The following is a 7,137-nucleotide window of genomic DNA, read 5'->3' as shown; positions in this document are numbered from 1 at the left end:
ACCCTAATTAACTTCTTTTTCATCTGGAACAAAACTGGAACTGGCAGTGGCATGTTAAGGCAGAGATACCAGTTTCAGACACAGATGACATTGACATGGCCCCCATCACGCTTACTAGCAACAGAAAAGAAGATTGGAAGTGTTTTTTTAATGTGCAGCATACTGTTCCAAAGTAAAGAAAGAATGATGATGTGGGGAAATGTGTCTAGCCAAGAACAAAAGCCAATATGCTGAGCCACATTTTTCTTTATAGAAAGCAAACATTATTCTCTGAAACATCTGCCCTGGTGCTTGATTATTAGAGGTTTTAAACAGCAATCTGCTAACACCATGAAAAGCTTAGTAAAAATAGATTGAAGGTGATTCCATTTGAAATAAGGAGCAATAGCCCTATGTCTATTACAACATCAAGAAAGATTAAAGACTAAAATATTTTGACTGCTCTAAAAGTATCTCTAAACCTTGCTCTTTTTTTATTATTTGTAACATACTTAAAAGTGCTGTGATCCAAATATTTGAGAGTTATTGCTGTGAATCTCATAGAAATATATTAAGAGAAGCTCAGGCAGAAATACATATTTAAGCAATTTTTTTAACTAGTATGTTTACATTTTAGAAATGACTCATCATATTCTATTGTGTAAATACATATTTAGACTAGTAAAACTCTTTAGAAAGCTATGAATTAAAGCCAAATGTCCGTATTGGAGTTAATCTTCTCAGCCTGCTTTAAGCGCCATTTTGAATGAGTGGGGTGAAATTGGCCATTGTGTGTGCATAATGATGAAGAATGGTGGGCTACAATAAGGAATAATTCTTTTGATTTCCAGAGCATAATGGCCTATGAATTATGTTTAAAATTAATGAAAGAGAAGATAAAGAATGATATGAATCTCATCAGTAGCTATTATTCTCTTTCTCCAAGGCAGCAATAAGCCATTTTCTAAGGGATTTGAACTTCTGTGAGCAAATCTCTCTAAGATTCTAAAAGGTCTAAATTTGAAGCTGAACCTTTTTAGTGATGATTTGTTTGACTTGAAAGAACAAACAAATAAGCAGTTGGACTTCCTGAGAGGTTTTCATTGTATAAAGACAATTTCTTTGCAAATCTAAGTGAATTTTTAACATTTAGAAGGGCAAGTATATTCTAGCATATCCTTTTGCCATAGAAGATCCCTTCTTCTTCAACTTTACAAACAGCCATAAAAAGAGATGCTATTTTCCCATGAAGAGCAATTTGGGTTGAAAAAGAAGGTAAAAGTGATTTGCAAAAATTTCTCTTCGTCTAATTACTTCCTCCAACACTAAACAAAGAAAACCAATTTCTTTCAATACTGTTATATTCAATCTAGAACTATTGCTTTACACTATAGATTTTCTTGTTTAGTCTTTTATTGTTCAGAGAAAGAGACTTTCCAAGACAAATCTCTTCCAATGGTGACGAGAAATTGTTATTAGAAAACTGAGGTCATAAAATGCAAAATTCAGCAACAAGTTTCATACAAGAAAGTTACCATCTCTCAGATGTTCTTAGGCAAACATCCAAATTCCAGTTTAAGTATCAGTTAGTACTCAGTTTTTGTTACTTAGTTACATTATCCATCTTCAGCTTTACAGCTCACTTCAAGCACAAGGCAGTATAGCCAGTCAGTTCACAGATATCTTCTTGATCTAATTGTCTTCACCCAAACTGAGCTCCTTTAAGTCTTCATTATGTATACAGAGTGTTTTTTCTAGTTCTGATTTTCCTAAAACTAGTGTATGAATCACTGATTTCAAAGGAAAAGTGAATTTTCAGTGCTATGTAAAGCTTCAGTGCTCTTATTTGGTATTAGTAGTTTTCTATTTATTTAATACCTTCTATTTATGATTTTTCTATTTACAATAGGAATACATAGCTTTTTTAAAAAAAGATTTTATTCATTTATTTTTAGAGAGGGCAAGGGAGGGAGAAAGAGAGGGAAACATCAATGTGTAGTTGCCTCTCATGAGCCCCCTACTGGAGATGTGGCCCACAACCCAGGCATGTGACCTGACTGAGAATTGAACTGATGACCCTTTGGTTCACAGGCCAGCACTGAATCCACTGAGCCACACCAGCGAGGGCAGGAATACATATATTTTTAAAAGTTAAAATTTATAACAATTTATAATTTATTAATTATAAATTTAAATTATAAATTTATACATCATAAATTTAATTTATAATTTATTAATTTATTTTTAGATAAATTATTAAACTCAAAATATTAATTAAAATAATATGGCATATTTATGAAAAAGTTTATGCAGAATGCTACTACCCTCTCTATATATCTATATCTATGTAGATATGTATCCATGTAGAGATATATAGATATAGATATATAATATCAATAGATATAATATATAGATGATATAGCTATAGATATAGATAGATATAGATGTAGATGTAGATATAGATATGCATGCTACTTGGCTTCATACTTTTTGACATTTGGCAGTGTAGAGCCTCTTCTTCTTAGGAAGAAGAGAAGTGTTTTTCTCTTCTTCCTAAGATTCTGACCAAAGTATATTTTCTTTATACTTACTCCCTTAGAGATTTTATTTGTTTTTTGTACACTTGTTGGTTTGTGTTTTATGGTTTTAGTTATCATTATTATATAGATTGGCAAATGAGCATTGTTCTCTTCCAACTCAGCTGGCACTATTTAAAACTTTTACACAATTTAATCTGGCTATTACATTGTAAGGTACTCATTACCGGCCATGTTGCACTCAGTCTTTCTCTTCTTCAGTAAAAGACAAAAGATTTATACCATGTGAAGAGAGACCATCATGACTTTTTCTCTTCTTCAGTGCAGCTCACAACACTGCCAGTGTTATCTTGTAAAATACGAATAATCGATTAATGGAACAGAATAGAGAGTCCAGACAAACCTGTCCCTTTATAGTCAATTAATATTCAACAGAGGAAGCAAGCACATACAATGAGCTAAAGATAGTTTATTCAATAAATGGTATTGGGAAAATTGAACATACATGCAGAAAAATGAAACTAGACCACCTTCTGACACCACACATAAGAATAAATATGAAATAGATCAAAGACTAAAATGTTAGACCCAAACCCATAAAAATCATAGAAGAAAACATAGGCAGCCAAATCTCACAATATTTTATTGAATATATCTCCCAAGACAAGGGAAACAGCAGAAGAAAGAAATAAACAAATGGGACTACATCAAACTAAAAAGTTGTTCAACAGCAAAAAAAATAATAAACAAGATAAAAAGACAACCCAAAGAATGGGAGAACATATTTGCCAATACATTTGATAAGGCATTAATATCCATAATTTATAAAGAACTTACAAAACTCAATACTTGAAAAACTACCCAATTAAACAACCCAATTAAAAAATTGGCCTTGGACATGAATAGATGCTTCTCTAAACAAGATTTAGAGATGGCCAATAAGCATATGAAAAGATGTTCAAGGTCTTTAATCATCAGAGAAATGCACATTAAAACCACAATGAGATATCATCTCACACCTGTCAGAATGGCCATCATCAATAAATCAACAAACACCAAGTGCTGGTCAGGATGTGGAGAAAGGGTAACACTCTTGCACTGTTGGTGGGAATGCAGATTGATGCAGCCACTGTGGAAAACAGCATGGAGATACCTCAAAAAAATTAAAGGCGAATCTGCCTTTTGATCCAGCAATCCCACTTCTGGGAATATATATGAAGGAACTCAAAACACTAATTTGAAAGAACATAAGCACCCCTATGTTCATTGCAGGGTTATTTACAATCACCAACACATGGAAGCAGTCCAAGTGTCCATCAGTAGATAAGGGGATAAAGCATTATGGGGCATTTACACAATGGAATACTACTCAGCCATAAAAGAGAAGAAAATTTTACCCTTTGTGGCAGTGTGGATGGGCCTGGAGAACATTTTGCTAAGTGAAATAAGCCAGTCAGAGAAAGACAAATACCATATGATTTCACTCATATGTGGAATCTAATGAACAAATTTAACTAACAAGGAAAATGGGGATAGACTTATAGAGAGCAGGATGACAGCTGGGGAGGTGGGAAGTTTAGAGGGTGGGGAGACTGAGCAAAAAGGAAAAATGGACAACAGTGTGGTGATTGCTAGGGGGCAGAGGATATAAGGGGACTAAATGGTAATGGAAAAAATACAATAAAGATTAAACAAAAAATATATAAATAATTGTTTTACATTATTCAGTTTTTAAAAACATCTTCAACGACATCATAAATATATGTTCTCTAATTTTTTTTTCTTTATTTTTATTGTTGACACTATTATTGATGTCCCCATATTTTTGCCCCTTTGCCCACCTCCACCCAGCCCCTGCTGGCCATCACTCCACTGTTGTCTGTGCCTATGGGTTATGTAAATATGTTCTTTCACTAATGTCTTCACCTTCTTTCATCCCATTCCCCCTGTCCCCACCCCTCTAACAGCTGTCAGTCTGTTCCATGTGTCCATGCTCTAAGTTCTCTAACCTTTCATAACATGTATGATATCTCCACTACTCTCTGCCCTGTCTACCTTTGTGACCTAATCCCTCAACACCAAAACTTTTCCCTGCCTTCTTCATTTTATTTCTGCCACTGGTTCCATGCCTCTATCTTTCTGTATATAGTATATTATTCTAGGTTGTTTCACATCACACAGTCTATTCTGTTGATATTGATTTATTATATACACTTTTGGTTGAATGCAATAAATATGCTGACACTTTAAAGAACAGGGTTTTGTGTTTTTTATTATGCTATAAAATGTTCGCTTTCCACGTTTATAAAAGATTGGAGCTTTCTTTTTTCCCTGCAAGTCTTGAGGATTATCTTAGATTATAATGCTGGAAATTATCCTAAATTTTAAAAGGTACTATAATATCTGGATTTTTAAATTGGTAGAAAGTTGGATTATTGTAGAACTCATTATAAATTTCAATGTGTATATTATCTAACTATAAGATAACCTATAGTCATTTTAGTGACTGACTTGCAAATGCAAACAAACATTAATATTAGTTTTTAAAAAAATATTTATAAAACGAGGCCTGTGATAGAATCCCAAAATCAAATCAGAGTCCTTACCATTCTGGACACCCTTTTAAGGACTTACACTAATTTATCTATGTTGTGATTAAATTGAGGCAAAGACTGAGAATTATACGCAACATTTGTTGTCATCAGGAAACATGTGAAAATATTACTTTCTGTTACCTGTACACTGTCATTACAATTGTTAATATTTCTGGGACATGTTATGTTTTTATGGTGCATTTTTATTTATATTACTGAATTCCCACAAAAACCCATGTGTTGTAGATGGGACAATTTGTATTTTTGGCCTTTTTTTATATAAATAATGCTGAATGTTGTTTAAAAAATAACAACTATGCTTTTTGGACCATGTTAAAAATAATATTCAAATCATTGGAAGGGTTTCTCTACTAAGTATCTAGAATTTTGTGTTAGGTTCTGGGTACTAATAGACACTGATGGGCATCTGGAGAAAGGTATGGGGGGAGAATAGAGTTGCTCAAAATATCAAAGAGTAATAAATTTTGAGAGGCCATACAGTGATACAAGGAACTGCATGAAATGTTCAGGCTTGATCAGAGATAAGGCAGTAATGTAGTCTAAATGTTTTATGGCCATCTCTCCAAAAAAAAAGAAAGATGTCTCCATTTTTAGTATTCATTAATTTCTATCGTGTAAATGCTTCCACCATGGCCAATTTCAAGTTACCAGTATGGTATCACTAAATGCAGGGTTGGGAAGAAATACGCAGTACAACACAATATATAGCATTTCTACCATGCAGCTCTAAGAGTAATTAACCTCAATCACAGACTATGTAAAATCATTAGGAAGTGATTTGCTTTTATCTCTTTAAAAATAATTTAAGTTTGTATAATTTAATTTTTAATAATAGCTAGTTCAACAACCTGTCTTCAAACTTCCTGAAAATTTAAAAATTAGCTATGGTTATGTGGTATAAGCCAGTTCCAGCAAGCCACTAGAATAATAGAAGATACAATTCGTTTAAGTATATGAAGACACACATGGAAAAGGATAAGACATGAGTATTTTATTACAGATTGGCTATTTGGGGCAATAAATTTTCACTGAAAGTAAGTGAGGAGACACTTTTTGCTGAAAATGTCCAAGAAGGGGCTGAATGACCTTACGTAGCGATTTTGTGGAAGGGATCCAGAACTTCTGTGGTTGGGCCGACATGACGCCTTCCAACTCTAAGGTTTAAATGAGCTTTGTTTTTGTTTTTGTTTTATCAGATATTTGCTTTTATAGGTTCTGTTTCATGATTTCAAATCAAGTGTGCTGGGGGGTGGGGGAAGCCATATTTACAGATTTTTTTTTTCAGAGATCTCTAAAATAGACACCAGAAATGGAAAAAAAAAAAATTGCCAGGTTTCAGGGCTTTGTGTATCTAGGTTTTGAGAGAAAATTGAGAGGCATCCATAAATGAAAGTTAACTAAAAATAAAGTTGTCACTAGAGTAATTTGAATATGCATGCACTTTATATCGAACTTCTTTGTGATTTCCAGAGTATTTTAGTCCTGTTTAGAGATTCAGCTTTGAAAGACATGAGATAATGAAGATGAACAAAAAAAGAATGAGTACAATCAAAATGGAGAAGTGGCGCTCTGGGTGGTAGGTTCGTAACCAACCACAGAAAGCATAACCTACACAGGTCCTAAGGACAGTTCCGTATGCTCCCCGCATTCTGGCACTTAACTGTCATCATATGTCAATGCTTTAATTTGTCAAAGCAAGTTGTGTGTGTGTGTGTGTGTGTGTGTGTGTGATATAAACCAGTATATATTTATATAACACTTGTTTATATCTCCCTTTTATCAAATTTTAAAGAGATTAAGTTACAATCTGCTAGTCTCAAAGCAAATTTTTGTTAGATAAATGAACACTAGGATTAAAAATATATTGTTACTCAAGCTGAGATAATAATTAGGATAATGAAATCAGTATTTTAGGCCATACATTTTCACCACAGAAAAGTCTTCAGACGATTGCCCTGAAATATAACAGAGGAGAGAGCATGAGCACCCTGGGGAGGCACTAAAGG

Source organism: Desmodus rotundus, chromosome 2 (assembly GCF_022682495.2).
Source record: "Desmodus rotundus isolate HL8 chromosome 2, HLdesRot8A.1, whole genome shotgun sequence".
Classification (NCBI taxonomy): Eukaryota; Metazoa; Chordata; class Mammalia; order Chiroptera; family Phyllostomidae; genus Desmodus; species Desmodus rotundus.
Note: the sequence above shows the minus strand (reverse complement) of the source record.